Consider the following 22345-nt stretch of genomic DNA (forward strand, 5'->3'; position numbering starts at 1 on the left):
TGAAGAGGTTTCTAACAAGGGAACCTCCCCATCGCATCCCCCTCAGATTTAGTTATAAATTGGCACAGTGGATAGGCCTTGAAAAACTGAACACAGATCAATCGAGAAAACAGGAAGAAGTTCTGTGGAACCGTGAAAAAAAATTAGTAAAATATACAAACTGAGTAGTCCATATGTAAGATAGGCAACATCAAGGAGAATGCGAACTCAGCAGCGCCGTGGTCCCGTGGTTAGCGTGAGTAGCTGCAAAACGAGAGGTCCTTGGTTCAAGTCTTCCCTCGACTGAAAATTTTACTTTCTTTATTTTCGCAAAGTTATGATCTGTTCGTTCGTTCATTGACGTTTCTGTTCACTGCAATAAGTTTAGTGTCTGTGTTTTGCGACTGCACCGCAAAACCGTGCGATTAGTAGACGAAAGGACGTGCCTCTCCAATGGGAACCGAAAACATTTGATCGCAAGGTCATAGGTCAACCGATTCCTCCACGGGAAAACATGTCTGATATATTCTATATGACACTGGTGACGGCATGTGCGTCACATGACAGGAATATGTTGTTGACCCACCTAACTTGTACACTTAGCGAATGGGTAAAAAGATTCTTCTACCTTGCCCGATTTAGGTTTTCTTGTAAATGTGATAATCACTCCCAAAATAGTGATGAAAACATAAGAGTTTGTCACATAAACTGAAAATAAAAAATTAAAATTTTCACTCAAAGGAAGACTTGAACCTAGAACCTCTCGTTCCGTAGCTGCTCTCGCTAACCATGGGACCACAGCGCACCCAGACTCCCACTGTCCTTGATGTTGCATATCTTTGCATGGACTACTAAGTTTGTATATTTTACTAATTTTTTTCGTAGTTCCACACAACTTCTTCCTGTTTTCTCGATTGATCTATGTTCAGTTTTTCAAGGTCTATCCACTGTGCCAACTTATAACTTAATCTGAGGGGGGTGCGATGGGAAGGTTCCCTTGTAAGAAATCTGAGACCATCCGGAGAAATCTGTGTTTTCGTGCGGAATTTGCCAGTTGACGCAGTTGCAGTGTGTTTTGTGAAAAGGACTGTTGAAATGTCTTGACTGAGGCCACAGGAGAGTGAAGTGTGCAGACTATTTGCATATCCATAAGAGGGTGGTATATAAGACAAACAAAAAACAACAGACTATGTTCAGGTTGGGAATAAGTGTTCTCAATTGAAGACTGTTTCGAAGTGAAGATGTTTCCAGTGACGACCTTTTGTGTTCTAAATGTTTTGACAGAATAACAATAATAATAGTATCTGGACAAGGTGAAGCCTCCCATGGTGCAGATGATGCAGATTTTGCATCAATAGAGGGACAATTAAATACCCTGAATCAGTCAACTACAGAGGTTGGTGTTAGTCCTGTTAAGAAACCACGGTCAGTGAAGTCGAGTCATAAGCTCTATGCTTCAAGAAAGAAGTGAAGGGCTGTCTTTACAGACACTTAGCCTGGAAGACATATCAGACAACTCTGCAGAAATTACGTATGCGACATGGGAGGAAAATAAACTAATTAAGAAAACTGTTGCCTTCAATAGTTTCACTGATAAACTTGGTGAATGGTCAATGAAAGCAGTAGAACACCAGCATCTGAAGAAATTGCTACAACACATTGCAAAAGTGGAAGGGTGTGTACAGGCTGAAGAACTATGTTTAGCCCTTCACTGTAATTTTGCCGAGAACTGGTCGGTAATGTTCCTACAAGTACAAGGATATCATTAGAGTAATAACATGGTTTCAATTTTTACAGGTGTGACATATTTTCAAAACAAGACCACAAGTGTTGCAATTGTAAGTGATGACACAGGACATGACTCAGCACATGCTTTGCAAGCAATGCGCAAAATTCTTCAACTGCAAACAGGGGCAGAGAAGATCATCATTATATCTGATGGTGCTCCTAGTCATTACCAGCTGTTTGAATTGAGTAAGTCACTTGTGCAAACTGAATGGGAACATAGCACTAATGGTCACGGGAAGGGGCCTTGTGATGGTGTAGGTTGCCTGCTGAAGCAGCATGTACAAAACAATATTTCCAGACCAAATACAGCTGCAATTCAGAATGCTGAAGATTTTACAAGAGTCGTGAAATCTTACACAACCACAGCCCCCATTCTTTTGTCCAAAGAGGAAATCGATGAATTCCATGAGCAGAAAAAAGAATGGTCCTTACTGTGAAAGAAATTCGGAAGACACATTTTTGGACTCAAAGTGATGGGCAAACTCATATTGCACACACTTTAAAGAGCAAGAGAGAAGAAATTGTGTTTGACTGGCCAACACGTCATAAACAGCAGGATAATATTCAGATTCACAATCTGAGAAGGGGGATATTTGTGGCGTGTGTGTACGACTGTGACTGGTGGATTGCAGAGATTATGGACACCAGTTATGAGTTAAGTAAAACTGTAGTGAACTTTATGCTACCGCATGGACCAGCTGCAGGTTATAGGTTTCCAGCTGAAGGACAGCAACAACACCATCAGTACTCACTTCTTGTTCAAAATGTTTTGAACATTGTAAGTGCTCCAGTTCCTCTTGGTTCAACAGGAAGGCATCGCTCTATCAAAGGAAGATACTGAAGCAGTGGAACACACTTAGTTCATTGACTGGCTAATTTTAGTATAAAACAGAGAGCACAGAAGTTGTATAAATCGAAAGCATTAAGTCTTTTGACCTTTCACATACATTTTGGAATCATTTAAAATGCTTGAAAAATTAGTCCCTTACTCATCATTCAAAACTCAAATCATGTTAAATAAGGCTAGGTCCTGATTTTTATGAGCCTGTTATGTGATAATAAAACATGATTCATGTATGGCAAAAATTGCAATTGTTTATAAAACCTATTCAACCTAAAAGTGGAAGCTCTCGTTTTCAGGGAATGTAAAACTATATGGTGCTAATCAACAGAAAAAAAGAAAAATCAAAATTTTATGGATTGGCAGTTTTTTCATAAATTATAAAAATTTCAGAATGCTATAGTAAAAGGACTTTGGTAGATAAGTCCAAATGAAGGGTTTCTTTGAAATCACAAAGCAATTATCTTTTATTAAAAAAAAATCTAGAACTGTTCCAGAGATACAGCATTTTGAAATTTTTTTCCAAAATTCGAATCTTGAAAATGGTATCCGCAGTGCCATCTTTGGAGGGCTGTATCTCGGAGCAGAAATTTTTTTTGAGAAAATGAAAATTCCTGCCTGAAATGATATGGACTATGCAGTTAGCCTTCTTTGACAGGACATTTCAAGCAGATTATTGGGTATTGTTTTACGCTCGTCAGGTGCAACAACTCAATTCGGTTTGGTTCATTTTGTCACTCCATCCATGTAATCACTTTCTTTATATTATCCCATATTCACATGTACTGGGATCATCATCTATACTTCCTTCTTCAGCTGCATCATCCTCATCCTCGACTGTTCTACTACTGTCATTGGGAACAGAATCAATAATGTCCTTGTCATCTACGATCTCCAAAATCTGTTCTTCATTGATGACAACTACTCAACAGTTCAAGTCTTCTACACAAATATTGCATAGCAGAACATCACGTGCAGATTGGATGTCACTGCTGGTGAAATCTGTCACATTTTCTTGCAGTTTCTTCAATGAGGCACTTGTTCCAGCAATTTCTAATAGTGGTCAGACTGATACTTTTCCATGCCATGACTATTTAGATTGCAACTCTCTTAAGATGTATTTCCATTTTCTCATTCAAATTCACTGCTTAAGTGAGCAGTTCACAGCAATAATGAGCCTTAAATGGTCACATGATGCCGTGGTCCAGCAAATGAATTCATGTCATGGTGTTTTTTTGGAAAAAAGAAAAAAAAAGTTTTTATTATTCCATCTTCTCACTGCAACACATTTAGCAGGTGAATGATCTGGACAATGAACGAAGATTAGTAGAGCCGCTTCTCTCTGCTTAAGTGATCGTAGGTGCTTTCTCACTGAGAGAACAAACTATTCTTGTAACGAATTGGTGAAAATGTCACACGTCATCTAAGCATTCTTCGAATGACCGTAAGTAAATTGCAATGATGACAGGTTTATATGCTTGAAACATCTCGAGCTAAGAGGTTTCAGGTTATGGTGACCCAATTTATATCAGGGGAGTAACTCAAACTAGAGGGGAGGGGGGTGGGGGTTGGGTTCCAGATAGTTCCAGGTATGGGGAGAAAAGATAGTGTCATCCTCATAAATTAATGGTGAGTTGGGGAATATGGGGGGCAGGGTGGCAAACAGCAGTAACAACTTCTCTTTCCTCTCAGTTGAGATATATTAGCCATAAGCAGCACTTTAAACACAGTTTTTAAACTTCAGTAACAAATGGAATAATATTCATATAATCAACACACTTTCAAATATTATTATTATTATTATTACGAAAACTGGCTGCTGACACCAGCAGCTTCAGTGGCCAGAGACTGTGGCCGTGTGTGTGTGTGTGTGTGTGTGTGTGTGTGTGTGTGTGTGTGTGTGTGTGTGACCAAAAGCTCGTTTTCAGACAGTCTCTTTGTTGTGCTTATCTGCGACTCGGCATCTCCGCTACATGGTGAGTAGCACTGATTCTTTTCATAATATTGTTATATTCCAATCTGGATTTTCCATTGTTTGGCTTTCAAATACTAAGTATTTTAAAATTTGATTTTCTTGCACTGGAAATTCTGGTTGGAAGCAATCAATAATAAAGTGCCTTTTCATCACAATTACACAGCTAACGATCAGATTAAGCTTATCCATAACTGATGTTTAAGAACCTGTGACTGTTAATTCAATGTAAATACATTTATACTTTACGATCATTTAAATTTTCATTTATCATTACTTGTGTGGAAGTTTAAGAAACTGAAGCAGATTCACTGTCACAACGGTCGTTTGGTGAATTCCATGGAGACATCTTGAAAAACACCCACCTGAAGCTACAAATCTTTGTTTCCGCGTAAAGCAAAGTGATTTCTTTAAGCTCAAGCTTTAATTAATTGGCCTGAAAAGTGGGACACCTTCACATTCCTTTATTAGGAACCACCCATAAAGGCATTCATCAAGCTCACTGTCATTTCCCAGTTCAGTCCTTTTGTGTCCATTCTCACATCACTTTCCACTGATTTATACATTTTCTAAGTTTATTCTCTTCTTTCACCCACTCTCTGTTTCTTCGGGTACACCACACTCCCTTGATAAACTTGCTTCAGTTTCACCATTTAACGCACGAGAGAGCGTTGCAGAAATCCTGAGAATTCGTAACTGGCAAATGTTTGAGACAGACATCAACTATTCTAGGAAAGGCTGCTTATAAATTCCAAGAACCACTATCAAATGAAAAATCTAATATGCTACAGGTCCCCACGTATTGCTCCCAAATGAACTGCAATGACAAGATTAGACGAATTACAGTGCGCAAATGTGCATTTAAGCAGACATTCTTGCTGCAACCCATATACAATGTGAGGACTTCTGGCATCGTTTAGGTAGTATGGAAGCAGATGTCAACTACAATGGTTCTTTCTTCTTATCTTTATGACCCTTAAATGTTTCAACACATACATCTCATCATCTGTGGGTCTCTTTTATTTCTTAACTTGCAATAATTTAAGGTTAGACTGTACAGATTTTTGTAGTGGACTGTTAAGGCAGCCAGTCCACAGTGAAGTAGCCGAAAGGGCACACGTCAACTCACACCGTCTGGCGTTAAGTCTGGAACAGGATTCGTAATGAATGTGATAAAGAAAAGAACGTAGCTACTAGAACACTTAACTTTTATATTGTCCTTTGGTATACAGCATTCTGGATGATACAAGTGAGACTCTATCTTGAGGTACATGCAATGGTACAAATGGTTAATGGTGCCTTGCTAGGTCGTAGCCATTAACTTAGCTGAAGGCTATTCTAACTGTCTCTCGGCAAATGAGAGAAAGGCTTCGTACGTGTAGTCGCTAGCAATGTCGTCTGTACAACTGGGGGCGAGTGCTAGTCCGTCTCTCGAGACCTGCCTTGTGGTGGCGCTCGGTCTGCAATCCTGACAGTGGCGACACGCGGGTCCGACATGTACTAATGGACCACGGCCGATTTAAGCTACCACCTAGCAAGTGTGGTGTCTGGCGGTGACACCACAATTTTCCCAATGAATTTTATGGCTTTGATGGCATCTAACATTTTTGTCACATTGTGCATCCTTTGTTTTAACACCTGCATTACAAGGTTAGAGTGAAGTGACAAAAGAAGAAATGAGAACAGTGTGCCTAATTCAATCCAACAAAACACACAATATCAAAAAATAATCCTGTCAAAACCCTAAAATACAGAACAGCAGTGCAGGCTGCACAACCTAATTTAATGAGGGTTAAGAAACAAATAATGAGAACCATAGAATGTGCTATAAAGGTGTTAAAACATGTTTGGATTGAATTGATGAATACAAGAAAATTTTTGTATTTTAGCACAAGGCACCAATTTTTTGGAAACCAAGTTTAGTTTGCAAACATGAAAAATAAGACAATGGGAGCTTAAAACCTTAGTAAGTAAATTATATTAATGGTCTAAGTTTGAGCTGTCAACTAAAATGATTTTTTTTAAATGAGGTCAAATTCATTTTCCAGAACGAGACTGTTTCACATACACTTTATTTCACTGGCAATTGCCTAATTTTGCCTTCTTGGGCACTGCTGAAATTCACACCCTATTTTTTAAAGCTTGTGGTAATGTCACATATTCCTGATGAATGGAGTAACATTACAAAATCCCTGATGAGAATTTCTGTATCTGGTATGAGTAACTGGCAAACCATTTCTTCGAACACTGATTCTATACAGTAATGGAGTATCTAGAGAAAAAAACTGCATCACAAATTAAGATTGTACTTTTGACAATTACAGATTAATAAAATACTGTATAACATTACTTCTTAGTGGAAACTTGTGTGAGTAAAAGCTCAAGTAATGTGTATAGTCTTGTAGGGATACTTTAATATTCCTTGTACATTGAGCAGATCTAGATTCAAGGGATGAATAGGAGACGAGATACTGGCAGAAGTAAAGCTGTGAGTACCGGGCGTGAGTCGTGCTTCGGTAGCTCAGATGGTAGAGCGCTTGCCCGCGAAAGGCAAAGGTCCCGAGTTCAAGTCGCGGTCGGGCACACAGTTTTAATCTGCCAGGAAGTTTCAAATATCTGACCTACTGTAGTGTGATCTTCATGCTGGTGCAATGACTAAATTGATAAGTGGGTTGAATGAACATTACATAAGTGATTATATATTAAAACACCTTATAGGAATATGGCACGCCATTATATTTTGCATTATATTTTGATGTTTCCACACTATTTTGCCGACTGCAAACTGTTGAGAAAGTTTTTTTTCCTGTTGTGCCATCTGATAATGCTCAAGGGCAGGAAATTAGCTAACTGCCAATGAAATGAAGCGTTTATTAAATAAGTACTGACAGTCCCGCACAGGAAAATTACTTTTTCATAAAATGCGCACTTTGGCTAGCAGGCAACAGAACATTTAAAAATGTCAATAAATAATTTAGGAGTAAAGGGGACCACTCACAATAATAACTGCAGTGTAATAATCCTGACATTGTGAGTCCATGTCTCCATCCGGCACAATGTAGGACCAGAGAGAGAGAGAGAGAGAGAGAGAGAGAGAGAGAGAGAGAGAAAATTCGTGCACACACTTTGTATCGTAGCTCGTTAAAGGATTTATCCCAAAAGCTAGAAAGTCTTCTCTTTCTCTCTCTCTTTCGTGTGTGCCTTTTGACGACAACACTTCTGCTATTTAGTGTGCTGTCGCTTTTACTTCTGAATTACTTAGTTTATGCCAGAACAATCCTTATTAAGTTCACTGGACAAAAAATTAAAATGTCACCTCTGTGTGCATGTACAGATTATTAAGCCTTTACAGATAGTTCAACAATTGAATCATGTGCTCAACCACGCACTCTGCCTCTACGCGGCATAAGGAAGTAGTGATCAGTGAGCCACTTGTGTTTCAAGTGGACACTGTACATAAACATGTGTAAATGTAAGGACATGACAAAGTGCCAAAAGGGATTCAACATGTCTACAAGCACTGGTGTAACTCACGTTACCACAAAAAAGTCAGAATTTTGCACAAAAAGAGATCCCGAGATGAATCACAGACACATTTCACGGCTTGTGAATCACAATAAGTTCCAAACCTGAAAGGAATTACTACAAGCAGTGAATGAAGGTCAATTCCAACCTGTTAGCGAGGGGACATTACACGGGAACTGCAGACAATGAACATTTGGAGGCCTTCACCATGCAGGAAGCCATTGCTCACACAGGTGAATAAAGCTTTGTGCCTTCAGTGGGTTAGAAATCATCAAAAATGATCAGTAACTGACTGGTGGAACATAATGTGGTCTGACAAATCACATTTCAAAAGACGCGTGTCACTGAGTGCACTGAAGGTCAAATGAAGCATTTCATCCTGAGTGCCAGGTCAGATGGAAGCCCCAAGTGGGTCTGTAATGTTTTAAGAACGTTTTTCTAATCACCGAGGTGACCACGAACATGGACCAGCACACACTGGAACAGCAGGTGAAATGCTGACATCAGCACCCCAGCAATTTGATGGAATTGCATGATCAAATCCAGAACAAAAGGCTTAAACCTGGATGTGACAAGCCTGTGCAACCTTGTTGACTCACTTCCCTAACCGAATCCAGGCAATGACCAAGTCCAGGGGTGGAATTACACGGTATCAAATGATGCCTGTAATGATTCTACAGGTGACTAACTTTTTGTCTGGTGAGCTTACATTTATGTCAATCAATAAGGTAATCTTAAACTAAATACAGGGTGTATATGTGGACAAAGAAAAAAAAATTCCCAGATTTTCTGGTTAAAAATACATTTTCTCCCGGATGAAAACACAATTTTTCCGTGTTATTAAGTGACAGCGTATATTCCCTCGGAACTGTAAAACTTATCAATCTTTTTAATGGTTATGTTTTTATACACGGGCGAAGAATTTCCCGGCACTTTAGAAAACTAAACTCAGGGAAGAAAACCCCTGGGACTGTACAACTGGCCCTTACTAGTGTAGCAATCTGTCCAAAGATTTTCTGACAACATTTCATTTACTTGGATACACCGAGAAGATAATGCGTAATCTTTCTTACCTGTTAGTCGTTTATTTCCACTCTGGTAGTCTGAATCTATGGATTTCCCTAGTAATTATAACAACGCTGATCATTTGCAAACCCAATAAACTATCATCAGACAGCGATTGACGTTCACTCGTTCGGCTTTACTCCGCACAGCTCGTATAGCCCGGTCCCCTTTTGCCTGCAGGAAAGTCTATTTCTAGATGCAACTAGGATTACCCTGATAGACATCACGTACAATATGCACGCATTCAAAAATCAACTTATGATTCATTCAGATATCAACTTACAGAGTGTGTTCAAAAACCAACAAGGATGCGTTTCAAAATCATATGAATAATCAGTTATTCAATTTCTACAGATTCTATCACCCCATCAGCACAGATTCTACTACCCCATCAGCCACATCACTTGAGACACTGTACAATCCTCTACATAATCCAGTACTTTTCTGGGAGAAGAAGAGTTGGTGGAAGTCTGATGACTTTGGGCTAGTATGGATTGCTGCCACTTGTTGCCAACCTCATAGGAAACAATGCGGTGCACCACAGCACTGTAGTAGACATTGTGAATGCAATGTTGAATCCAGTGTGCTGCTTGCTCAAGCTTACAAGTTACACAAGATACATGTTCATATATATACCATATTAAGAGAAAGTGAATTAGCACTGTATCCAATTGCTGTATCACACTAATCGTGTAAATCAATCATAGATAACGTCAATTCATAAAATCGTACTTTCTAGACACTGATATTGCAAATTATTATGTATTGGGTAACATTACATATTGTAAAAAGTAATGTATTTTATAAATAATTATGTACATCCCACATTAGTTGTTATGGGTATATACTGTCCAGATTGTAAGAATGATGCAGTTTGGGGCACCACATCACGGATTGCGTGGCCTCTTCTGCCGGAGGTTTGAGTCCTCCCTCAGGCATGGGTGTGTGTGCTGTTCTTAGCATAAGTTAGTTTAAGTAGTGTGTACGTCTAGGGACCGATGACATCAGCAGTTTGGTCCATTAGGAATTGATACACCTTTGAGCATTTTGTAAGAATTATCATACGTCATATGTTACAAGAACACAACTGTACAAAAGGTAATTTATGAGACCCCTAAAATCAGTCATTACAAGCTATCAAACTGCTCCTCCCCTACAGCATTCTTGTTGTTCACAACAGAGCCCCTCCCACCACTACCACTGATGCCTCCCCTACTGCGCTGCCTGCACACATTCCGACCAACTTATTTTGTGCACCAGTAAGTTTCTCAAAATGGTTTAATTCTTCGATATAAAGGACAGTCACTCATAATAATAAATTAGTTATCTGACTCTTGAAAAATTTCTTCTAATTCTGATGAAAAGAATATGGGGATCAATATTTTGGTGATATCCAGGCACAAGGTTCCAGTTTTGGCCACTACCATACTTTGATGTAATTAGTGAATTTTTAAGCTTCTTTTGAATGCCAGCCAATCTTACAACAGCTTATTATAAACAATATGAAAAGTGCCTCTGAATTAGATACGAAAGCATTTCTTTGCTTGGAGTCATAATTTTGTGGGAAGGTCTGTGTTGAAGAATTTGAGTTTCGTAGAGTCTTTCTTTAAATAACCCATACTCAGTTTTTCACTTTCTACATATTTAAATGAAACACCAGAAGACACGTAATGAGTTGTGAAGCAAGGTTAAGTATCATAGTTCCATTTGTTACAAGTTAAATATGGCAACAAACCAAAAACATAAATTTCTATGGCCATGAACAGATCCACATTCAGTCTTGGTTTCTTGTTATGAGCACACTCATGGTCGTAAGTAAAGACATATTTGTGTCCTGCTTTGGCCAAGTTTAAAAATTTATGCAAAACATCTATAACACAGATTTGGTTTGTTTATTTAAAATATTTCTGTTATATCAAAATAAACATAACTAATAGTCTTGCCTGAGCATCTCATCCTTGTAATACAGTAAAATGTGCAATACAAATTATGAAAATATAACAATTTAATGCAAAATTATGGAAAGGACAGTCGCTGCTCACCGTACAGCGGACATATTGGGTTGCAGATAGGCAAAACAAAAACAGTCACAAATGAAGTTTTCGGCCAGTAAGGCCTTCATCAAAAAAAAAAAACACACACACACAGACACACACACACACAACTGCACTGTGGCTTCAGTTGCCTGAGACTGCAGTAGTGTGTGTGTGTGTGTGTGTGTGTGTGTGTGTGTGTGTGTGTGTTTTTTTTTTTTTTTTTTGACAAAGGCCTTACTGGCCCAGAGCTTTATTTGTGAGTTTTTTGTTGTGCCTATCTGAAACTCAGCATCTCCGCTATATGGTAGCAACTTTCCTTTTCATAATACTGTTACATTAAATTTATTATACTATGCAGTGGCCAAAAGCTGGGAAATGACTAACTATAGATATTCAAATGTGGCCAAAAATAATATACATACCTTGAAACAATAGATATTTTTTGAAAAAATTTGTAAACTTTTTCCTATAACAAACCTTAAATTGTCCTTAAGACGGTCATAACTGGTGCCTCGACTCTACTGTGTGACTTTACATGTGTCACTGAAAATTGTTCTGAACGGTTGCCTGCTATGTGGTGAGCCACACAATATGCTTTGTGTTGGCAATAAAAACCTAAGTATATTAAATTTAACAATGTGTGATAAAGGCTAATCTTGTAACATAGAATATCCATCATTGTGTAATTTAGTCAATTCGATGTGACATAGAAAAGCAGATTTGTATCAACAGCTAGTTTGAAGTAGCCGGGGAGAGAATAGTAGGCAGAGTGCAGGTTTACAACTGATGAACTATAGCTAATGACTCACATACAAATATTACTATACCCAATCAAGATGTAACCTAAATTTAGTTGCAGTTGCTCAGGGATTTTAGGGGGCAAGAGCAGAAAGTGTGTTGGCTACATTACAAACTATGCTCTCATGTAACAATTAGCCTCTAGCTTGAACATCACTAGGTGGCATAATCCATATCAATTCAGGCAGGCTAGGAAAAAATCTTACCTTCATAGTCTTGGGTGTTATTGAACTTAGCATTATGTTAAAATGAAGGACTAAGTAAGGAACAAACATTTTTTTGTTTTCTCCAAAAAATTTCTGCTTCGAGAAACAGCCCTCCAAAGATGACACTGCGCATACCATTTTGAAGATGCGAATATTGGGGAAAATTTTAAAATGCTGTGTCTTTGGAACAGTTCTAAATATTTTGTTGGAGTTAATTGCTTTATGATTACAAAGAAATCCTCCATTTGGACTTATCTGCTACAGTTCTTTTACTATAGCATTCTGAATTTTTTATAATTTATGATTTTTTTTTAAAATGCCAAACCATAAAATTTTGATTTTTTTCCTGTTGATCAGTACCATATAGTTATACATTCCCTCAGAACAACAGCTTCCGCTTTGAGGTTGAACAGGTTTTACAAACGATTGAAATTTTTGCCATAGATAAAACATGTTTTATCATCACATAACACTCTCACAAAAATAAAGACCAAGCTTACGACTCTAACCAAACTACTGTAGCAGTATCTACATCTATTCGACCTAAATTGTGTCTCGTGTTATAATGGACCAACTTTGTTTCAATGTGGAGGTGCGGTCCAAAACTTTTCTCTCCCCTTGAATTTCGAGTCTCAAATTTCAGGTGTGGCTTAGATAAGGGAAATCTGAATATTATCCCGCTGTTTCTGACGTGTTGGCCGAACAAACACAATTTCTTCTTTCTTGCTCTTTAAAGTGTGTGCAATTTGAGTTTGCCCATCACTTTGAGTCCAAAAATGAGTCTTCTGAATTTCTTTCACAGTAAGGACCATTCTTTTTTCTGCTCACGGAATTCATCAATTTCCTCTTTGGACAAAAGAATGAGGGCTGTGGTTGTGTAAGATTTCACGACTCTTGTAAAATCTTCAGCATTCTGAATTGCAGCTGTATTTGGTCTGGAAATATTGTTTTGTACATGGTGCTTCAGCAGGCAACCTACACCATCACAAGGCCCCTTCCTGTAACCAGTAGTACTATGTACCCAGTCAATTGATACAAGCGACTTGCTCAATTCAAACAGCTGGTAATGACTGGGAGCACCATCAGATATAATGGTGATCTTCTCTGCCCCTGTTTGCAATTGAAGAATTTTGCACATTGCTAGCAAAGCATGTGCTGAGCCGTGTCATGCATCATCACTTATAACTGCACCACTTGTGGTCTTGTTTTGAAAATATGTCACTCCTGTAAAAATTGAAACCTGGTCATTACTCTAATGATACCCTTGTATTTCTCAAGGAAGAATTACAGAGTGGTTCTGAGAAAAATAACAGTGAACGCAATTTTTTCAGATGCTTGTGTGTTACAGCTTTCACTGACCATTTACCAAGTTCAATGAAACTGTCAAAGGCAACAGTTTTCTTAATTAGTTTATTTTCCTCCCAACCCGCATATGTAATTTCTGCAGAGTTACCTGCTATGTCTTCCAGGCCAAGGGTCTGTAAGGACAGTCCTCCCTTTCCAGGGCAGTCACCACATTCCTGAAACAAGTCTCTCACTTTATGTAACAGGCTACTAATGACTTCACATGCCCAACAAAAGTATCACATGTCACGTGCTCTGCTAACTTCTTCACAGTTACCACACAAAGTTCAAAATTTGTGCAGTACACACATAAACAGACATCGCTGGGGGGGTGGGGTGGGGGGGGGGGAGGGGGAGCTACTCACTTAGGTCATAGTGCATAGAACTTTTATCTTCCAATATGTGAAGTTGTATTATTGCTCTTATAAACTGCAAAAAGGTTTCTTTAATACTGAGAGTCATGTACCTCTTCACGTTCGCAACTTTTTTACCTTCAATGGTTTTTGTTGGCACTCTGACAAAAAGTCCCATTTATCTTCCAGATAAACTGACTGCTCTAGTTGAACTTGAGCTGCTGCTACAGGATGACAATAATGGGGATCTGGTCTTCCAAAGACTCCTTTTACAGACGTCACATTTTTCAACAGCTGAATTGATGTTTGTGAAAAATTCCTGACAAGAAGAAGTGCAAGAGTGCCTTGGTTCATTTTCTTCTGAAGATGAAATTTCTACTTTGAAAAGTGTGATCAGTTTTGCTGTAGCATACTCATCAATAGCTTTAGCAATTTCTCTGTGCTTTCTTTAAGCATAGACCAGATGACTCGACTCCAATGACCATGGTTTCTTAACAGGTCTAACACCAACCTCTGTAGTTGACTGATTCAGGGTATTTAATTCTCCCTCTATTGATGTCTGCATCATCTGCACCATGGGAGGCTTCACCTTGTTCAGATGCTATCATTGTTATTCTGTCAAGGAGTCAATCCACATGAAGTGGTCCCGTGATGGTCACTTGACCATTTTTAAATATTTTAATTTTTTTATGTGTGATCGCCCTATACTTGAGACGTTCAAAACAGTTTTTTTTTTAAATAATTTATCTTGCACCTTTACTGGATGGCGGTCATTTTTATTTGTATGTGAGACGATTTTCCAGTCTGGAGACATAACGAAAATCTCGGCACTGGGTTAAGTTACAACATTTCAATTGACATGATTGTCTTTAGAAAAGTGCCCTCTACAACATTGTCTATTACACAAAATACCCTAAATTCAAAAATAACCAGTCACAGTGACCTCCAAAGTTTATTATCCAAATTTTCAAAAATCGACTTTTTAGGTCCAAAAATCACGAACAAGGAGTGATTTATGAGGGTCTATTTTTTCTGTAGTTAGATATCATACACTACTAGCCTCATGTAGTGCAAGAACACTTACATATGTTTCCTTAATTTATTAATTTTGGAAATTTGAGACTACAACTGATCTTATGGCTGTTGCCCAGTCATGTGTGATATTGGTGGGATATGATCAATTATTAATGAAGTAAGGTACTGAATTATATACAAAAAGTGGAAACATCACCAAAATTAACATTTGTATTATTTTGATGTACTTAAAATAAATATTTTCAATTTACATCCTTCGAGATGCAACTGTCCCTAAGCCTGGTGGTTAATGTTAAGAACACTTATTTCTTCAGACAGCTTCTGTGATATTCTATAAGACCTCCCAGTTGCTGTGGTAAGTTCAAGCACTGAAAGTTCCCTTAACATTTTTCATTGGCATCCAAAGTTTGTCACCAGTAGATTTCTTGAATGATGATCTTGGGCCAGCAGGTTGGTAAAAATGCACAAAAACATCATTGTTTTCCAAACTTATTCTTTTAACCTCTGCAAGCCACCACTGTCCATCACACACACAACAATTAGAGGGTAATCACATATAAAAAATTAAAATATTTAAAAATAGTCAAGAAACAAACTTAATTTTTATTGGACCACTTCATTTGGACTGACCCAAAGACATTTAGAACACGAAAGGTCGTCGATGGAAACATCTTCACTTTGAAAGAGTCTTCAAATGAGAACACTTATTCCCAACCTGAACAAAGTCTGTTTTTTTGTTTGTCTTATACATCACTCTTTTATCGATATGCAAATAGTCAGCACACTTCACTCTCCTGTGGCCCAGTTAAAAGGTATTTCAAACAGTCCTTTTCAAAAAACACACTGCAACTGTGTCACCTGGCAAATTCCTCACGAAAACACAGAACTTACGGGATGGTCTCAGATTTCTTAGAAGCCTCTTCAGTAAACAAATTACCACTGAACAACTACAATAGAACCTGCAATGAACAATGACGACAAAGAGATTGCAACAAAGTGTAGGAGATATCTGCAACAATGAAAGTGATAAGAAATAACTGCAATAAAGACAATAGAAATAAAGGGATTACAAAAGTGTCTGATTCCACCAGTCTGGTTTGACCCATGACGTCACCAGTATGGTGGAAACAACCATTCTCAACGTCTCCAACATTGCGCCTATGACGTCATTATATAAACATAACAAACACGAAAGTACATATAAAGCCAACAAACACATCTCCCTCCAAAGATATTATCAAACTTACGGGACCAGCGTGTGAAAGTGGGAGTTTTTGAGTGGGGACAAACCATATACAAACACAAACACAAACACACACACACACACACACACACACACACACACACACACACACACACACCACAGTCCCAAACCACACAAAACGACAACATGAAAACACCACAAAATTCCACTACACCTACAATATCAACAGGACACTGTCACTTACTTTCACCCACATAGCGCAACCACAATTGCTGATACCACAAAATAAAAGCCAACTACTTCAAAAATTATAATCACACCGCAACTAAAACGAAAATTTGAATCAGACACTTCTCTTGACCTATATAGGTCAACAGCAGCTCACGATACCAACACATAGCTACGATGACACTTTGGAATCGGACACTTCCCTTGACCTATATAGCTCAAATACAACTGACGATACGAAAAAAATTTAGATTGAGTACTTCCACTAAGACGCATAAATCAACCAAAAGTGCCGATACCAAAACAACCACTAACACATGCAGTAAATAACACCAACCTAATAACACATACAAACCCCACCGAACATCTCTCTCACACACACACACACACACACACACACACACACACACACACACACACACACACACACACACACAACCTACAACAACCGCCCCCCCCCCCCCCCCAAAAAAAAGTGTCCCTGGTCCGAGACGCCCAAACTCTTGCCAACTGCATATTCTGCTTGTATACACCATATTTCACTATCTCCGCCATAAGCCAGAAAGTTGCAGAAACTTTCTGACAGACAACATGTCATCCCCCATTTCAGCCCACAGACGTGCGCTAGTAAACTTAGCAGTCATATCCATACCTAACAAAAGAAGTCACAAATTGAATTAAACAACTTACCGCACAACAAACAGCAAACCAATAACATCAAACGACATCTCAATAGCATAAACTTAATTCTTAACTCACTGCAACCAATTTCCATTCTTCTCTAACAGTCACAACCAATAAATGGACACTTCAAGCACTGATACCAAAATGAACCCAGTACACCACACGACACGGACCATACACAGACCACCAGAGGACGCCACCAACTGCAACAAGATAACATCTACAAACACAACGCACTCAAACTAAACTCCGTGCCGTCGTGACGTCACACACACACACCCCCCAACACTCTTACGTCCGGGTCAAACCGACGATGGGATCGGATGCCACTCTTGATCCAAAATCAAATATTGTAACGAAGAAATTAGTAAGAAACAACTTCAGTGAAGACCTACATTACCCTTAAAAGTTAAACAAAATGATTTTTTAAAAATAAAACCTGTCAACTTAAAAGTGGCAGCTCTCCTTTACACAGAATATAGTACTACATGGTACTAATCAACAGAAAAAGAAAATCTAACTTTACTGGACAGGCATTTTTGGAAAAAAAAAGGTTCTGTAAATTATAAAAAATTAAAAGGTGCAGTAAAAGAACTGACATACATCCAAACGGAGGATACCATTGTAATCACGAAGTAATTATCTTTCAAATAAAAATAAAAAAATAAAAAAAATTAAAAAACCTCTGCAAAAGATCTAAACTGTCACAGAGATACAGCATTTAAAATTTTTTTTTCCGAAATTCGTATCTTCAAAATCGTGTTCGCAGCATCATCTTTGGCAGCCTGTATCTCTGGGCAGGAATTTTTTGGAGAAAACAAAAAAATACATGTTTCTTACTTACTAAAGAATTTTAACATATGCTAAATTCAGTAACATCCAAGACTATGAAAGTAACCCCCTGCCTGAAGTGATACAGATTATGCCAGGTATTCTAAGAAAGATGCAGTTAGAAACACATGCACATCTTGCCCATTTTCTCACGTCACAATGACTACGCAAAACTTCATCGTATAAGCTTCGTGAAAGCTTTGTGCAGTTGAATGAAGTTCTTGCTGTTAATGGCCCTAGCCTTAATCACCAAATGATTATCTGGAGGATACCTGGAAGAACGATTCCAGTTAATATATCAATGTCTAGGGCAGCAGAGAGTGAGCATAAAGTCCAACTGAAATACATTGATGACAAACAATACATTCCTGTATTCATCTGAAAAATTTCCATTAAGAATGCTGGATGCGGATGTGATACCCATAACCTAACAACTTCAACTTCACTACTGTTCCATGCTGGCATCTCGTATTAAACTAACTTTGCAGTAGTGTGTGTGTGTGTGTGTGTGTGTGTGTGTGTGTGTGTGTGTGTGTGTGTGTGTGGGCGCGCACGCGCCATTCTGAACCTTCCTGGGAGATTCTAAGTAAATGCTGGACTACACCTCAAAAAGTTTTTTTCTGTTGCTATACAGCTATTTCGTCCTTGAAAACACATTTATGTTCATAGTTTTCACTTCGCAGCCTATGACAGTGTTCGTATATGAATTTAGTATACCGACAAAAGTGATGCAGTGTTACAAATCTTAAGTTAGGAAATTTCTACTCCCTGCCTTATTAAGATTTAGCTTGCAAAAAAATTTCTGGCTTTAAAATGTCCATTTTAATCAATGCTCCACATATACTTTCAAACATGTTGTATCTGAAACTTTCGCAACGTTTAGCTTACCTTCAATGTGATGACAACCTTATCGGATAATGTAAAACTGGAAACAGCACAACAAATTTAATCTTCATACACTATGCCCACTGCCCATTATACTAATGCATCACTTCAGAATGGCAGGGCTTCTGATGTCTTGAAGTGTTTAACAACAACCAGATGAAAACCTGGGAAGTACAAAAGACAGTCTGATTACTGTATTCTATGTCCAAAATATCTATCATACAAAAACAGCTGCTACTGTGTGGATGGAAAAATGATCAACAACATAAAAAAATGCAGACAATCATAGAGCAAAGAAAAAAAATCTATCACAAAACACACTAGCATATCAAATTTTGGCTTCAAAGTGAGCTTCATAAGAAGTATTACAGTACATAACACTATCAACATGTAATGTTCATTGTTTTCAACATGCTGGAGCTTGAAATTCACTAAAACCTCAAACACAGGGCTAGATAATTAAATATGAACCATGATGGTTTACTCTGGACAAGTAGCCTACTTAATAAAAATAAAGTTAACATTTCTGACTGGGAAACAAATTTCAAACTTGCAAATGTACTGCTTGTGTAAGTAGATAGAAATGATTCAGAATGGTTGTGATCCCTGGTGACGTTTAAGCATACTGTTACATGAACTGGACATAACACTTCCGATTTCAGTCAAAAATTCCACTGTCCCATTTATTTATATTTTCACGTTCATCTGAAACATAGATTGCGATAAAAATTAAAACCAACTGTCACACACATTTCCCCCACCCCCCATTACACAACCAATAAAAAAAGTAAACTGTACACGATAAATGCCTAAGCTGCGTATATTCCGGCCAAATATTGTAGCCTACAATGTCAGTCGCAGTAAATATTCATTGGGCTACCATTCACTATATCAACAACCCGACGACAGATATTAATCTAATATACACAGCCCACAGTTGCACTCAAAAGTCAAAAGAACTTTCACCTGTTATTACACTGTCAAAATTCGATGACAATTCTTTCTTTATAAACAATTTTACTTACTATAAATATACGATTGAAGTACCCTTGTATATTATCACACATTTTAAAAACATTTTTATACAGAAATATGTGGCAAAAATATTTTTACATTGTAATATGTATCTAAGTACCGAATAGAAACTTAGGAGAAGCTACATCTATCACGTAGAAACAACGAGCCTTAACAGAATTTTCGTTTTTTGGATCACAGTAGCACAGAACAGAGCAATGTTTGGCCGGAAATAGTCGTAAGCTGAGAAAGAAAAACATCGGTACCAATAACTGGTTGCCTCTTTAATTGGCATCTGCTTCTAGTAATTAAAATATAAAAATACTCTTAGTCGCGCATGTCGACGTCTAAAAATCTCGCAAAACATGATCGCAAAAACAAATCAGATTAAAATTATTATACTTCTTTCAATAACAGTGTACCCAGTTGTCACATTATCGTAAATGCAAACGTCAAATTACACAGTGATTGATAATGCTCACAATACGTATGTGTGTGCACAAGTCAACAAAACAAAAACGATGAAAACGTTACGTTCCCGGTATCAAAACATAAAACCACACCTCCAGTTTGCACTACAGTCCGCTTTTCCGCCGGGCAGCAAAACAACCACCTAACGCCTAACACCTTGCCGCTAGATGCCACCAGCACGCACAAGCTGTGATCGTTATCCGAATATTGACATTAACACACTTCCGCTTTCGATACCTGCACCAGTATACTTCAGTTTCTACGTTCTTCTCTAAATACTGTTTAAATGTTTAGTCGTAACACAGCGGAGCAAGATATCGTTGCAATACATAACAATACATGAATGTGGCTAATCAATTCGAGGATTTCAGTATATAGTGCAAGTCATAGACTACACGACTGTACACACGAACAGACGTACCGGTACGTAAACACAATTGTGCACTACTACGATTGACGGGATGGTGGCGTATTGTCGCATAAATAAATTATAACGAATATCGTTTCAGTCAGGTTCCTCCAAAGTATCAAACCAAATGCTACTTATGGCAATCCCCTTCCTGCTTTTCTGAGAAGGGACGTTGCCGACCGCAGCCACACCGAACTTGATTGCATCTGTGTTCATCAGTCGCCAAACTTTTTAGCTCAAGAGCCAATACTGACATTATAATTAATTGGAAACCTTAATAAATTAGTATGTTACGAGCTCTATATAGGCTAGTTACAGTAAGTGTAAGTTTAACCCGACCTCAAAAGTCGTTAAGTGGATACCATTCGGAACACTTCGTGTTGATTGTTCTGCTTCTGATTGTTGTCGCTCTCACCAATCTCATTGGCTGTGACAATGTAGCTATCTAAGTGTTGTCTGTATAAGCAGATAATTAATTGTTAATAACAGTAATTGCACGTATATTTAAATGAATTACGCAATATGAGACACGATCACAAAGTTAACAACCGGTATGTGTTTTCTGAATGTAATTTTTCTTCTACTCTTTGCGCTGTATTACAGCAGCCACAATTTGATTTGATATTCCTTGCTTCAAATAAGTATTACATTTGGAAGTGACCGCCTTTAGAAAGTGCATTCATGAATCGACGTTCTATGACAACATTTATATCATATGTAGCGTCCACAAAATATAATTTCTCATGTTTATATTTACAAAATACTTCAATTAACTATGAATAATTAATCCGGGTACTTGTTAATGAAAACAATGATACGTGAAATATAAATCACAACCATATCGAGTTGCGGACACTTTTGGCATTGAAACAATCAGTGCAGCCTGTGCGGTAAAAAACATTGCACTACCTTCTGATTTTTTTCTCTCTCGCAGTTGCTTAGAACCTTGGAACACAAACTCGCGGAGCACTACAGTACTAACAATACAAATAGTAACTTAAATAGAGAGACTTTTTGAATAATGAGTGTAGTCACGTCACTGGATACAAATAAGAAATACGTATACGTTCATTTACCTTGATTCTAAATATTCAGAAGATCCATCCACATAGTATTACATGAATCGCTACGTTTCTGAACGTTGTAAGCCACTCCAGCATATATATATACAACGCATATAATGTATACTCAATGTCAGCTGTCACAACTACACCCTCCACGTACTAGTGTCTATACCGGAAAAAGTGAAGGCAGAAGACGAAACACTCGTACATCGTGATAGACAATTGATACATAAAATTAAACCAGGGACACAAAATTAAAAGTTCTAGCAGCTTTTGTGCTTCAAAGATTAATTACCGAATAAGATGCATTAATATTCGACCAATATTAAGTTATGCTTTAGATATTAGATTGCAGCAGATTGGCAGGAGTCACATACGTTCATCAGTTGTCAGTTCTGGAAAACAAACGACCAGTGTTGCCAAAGCGTATCAATTAAATTACTCACCCAAGATAGTCAAATTACCCAATTTTACACCAAAATATGCTCCGTTTCAAAAATAGTTGAGAAATGCTTACATACAAAAAAGATCATAAATTACATCAAAAATTAGACATTTTACTTAGCTAATCCGTGTTTCCTGGATTACTGAAGAATGGGATACAACCCATTAG

At 37.9% G+C, this 22345-nt stretch overlaps 1 protein-coding gene across 8 annotated transcripts in view; it reads right to left on the reverse strand.

Annotated features, from left to right (window-relative positions):
- LOC126210336 (speckle-type POZ protein-like) overlaps positions 1-21911 on the reverse strand; it is a 103083-nt gene extending 81172 nt beyond the window's left edge. For 2 of the 8 annotated variants that reach the window (XM_049939552.1, XM_049939553.1), the window contains exons 1-2: positions 20271-20536; positions 18778-18938 (exon numbers count right to left, since the gene is read on the reverse strand). The gene's annotated coding sequence lies outside the window, so the exon portion shown is untranslated. Of the gene's footprint in view, positions 1-18777; positions 18939-20210; positions 20230-20270; positions 20539-20680; positions 20701-21744 lie in introns of those variants that run through there. The other 6 variants (XM_049939548.1, XM_049939550.1, XM_049939547.1 and 3 more) reach the window with 6 other exon arrangements.
- Positions 21912-22345: the final 434 nt, after the last annotated feature.

Source organism: Schistocerca nitens, chromosome 10 (genome assembly GCF_023898315.1).
Source record: "Schistocerca nitens isolate TAMUIC-IGC-003100 chromosome 10, iqSchNite1.1, whole genome shotgun sequence".
NCBI classification, from domain to species: domain Eukaryota; kingdom Metazoa; phylum Arthropoda; class Insecta; order Orthoptera; family Acrididae; genus Schistocerca; species Schistocerca nitens.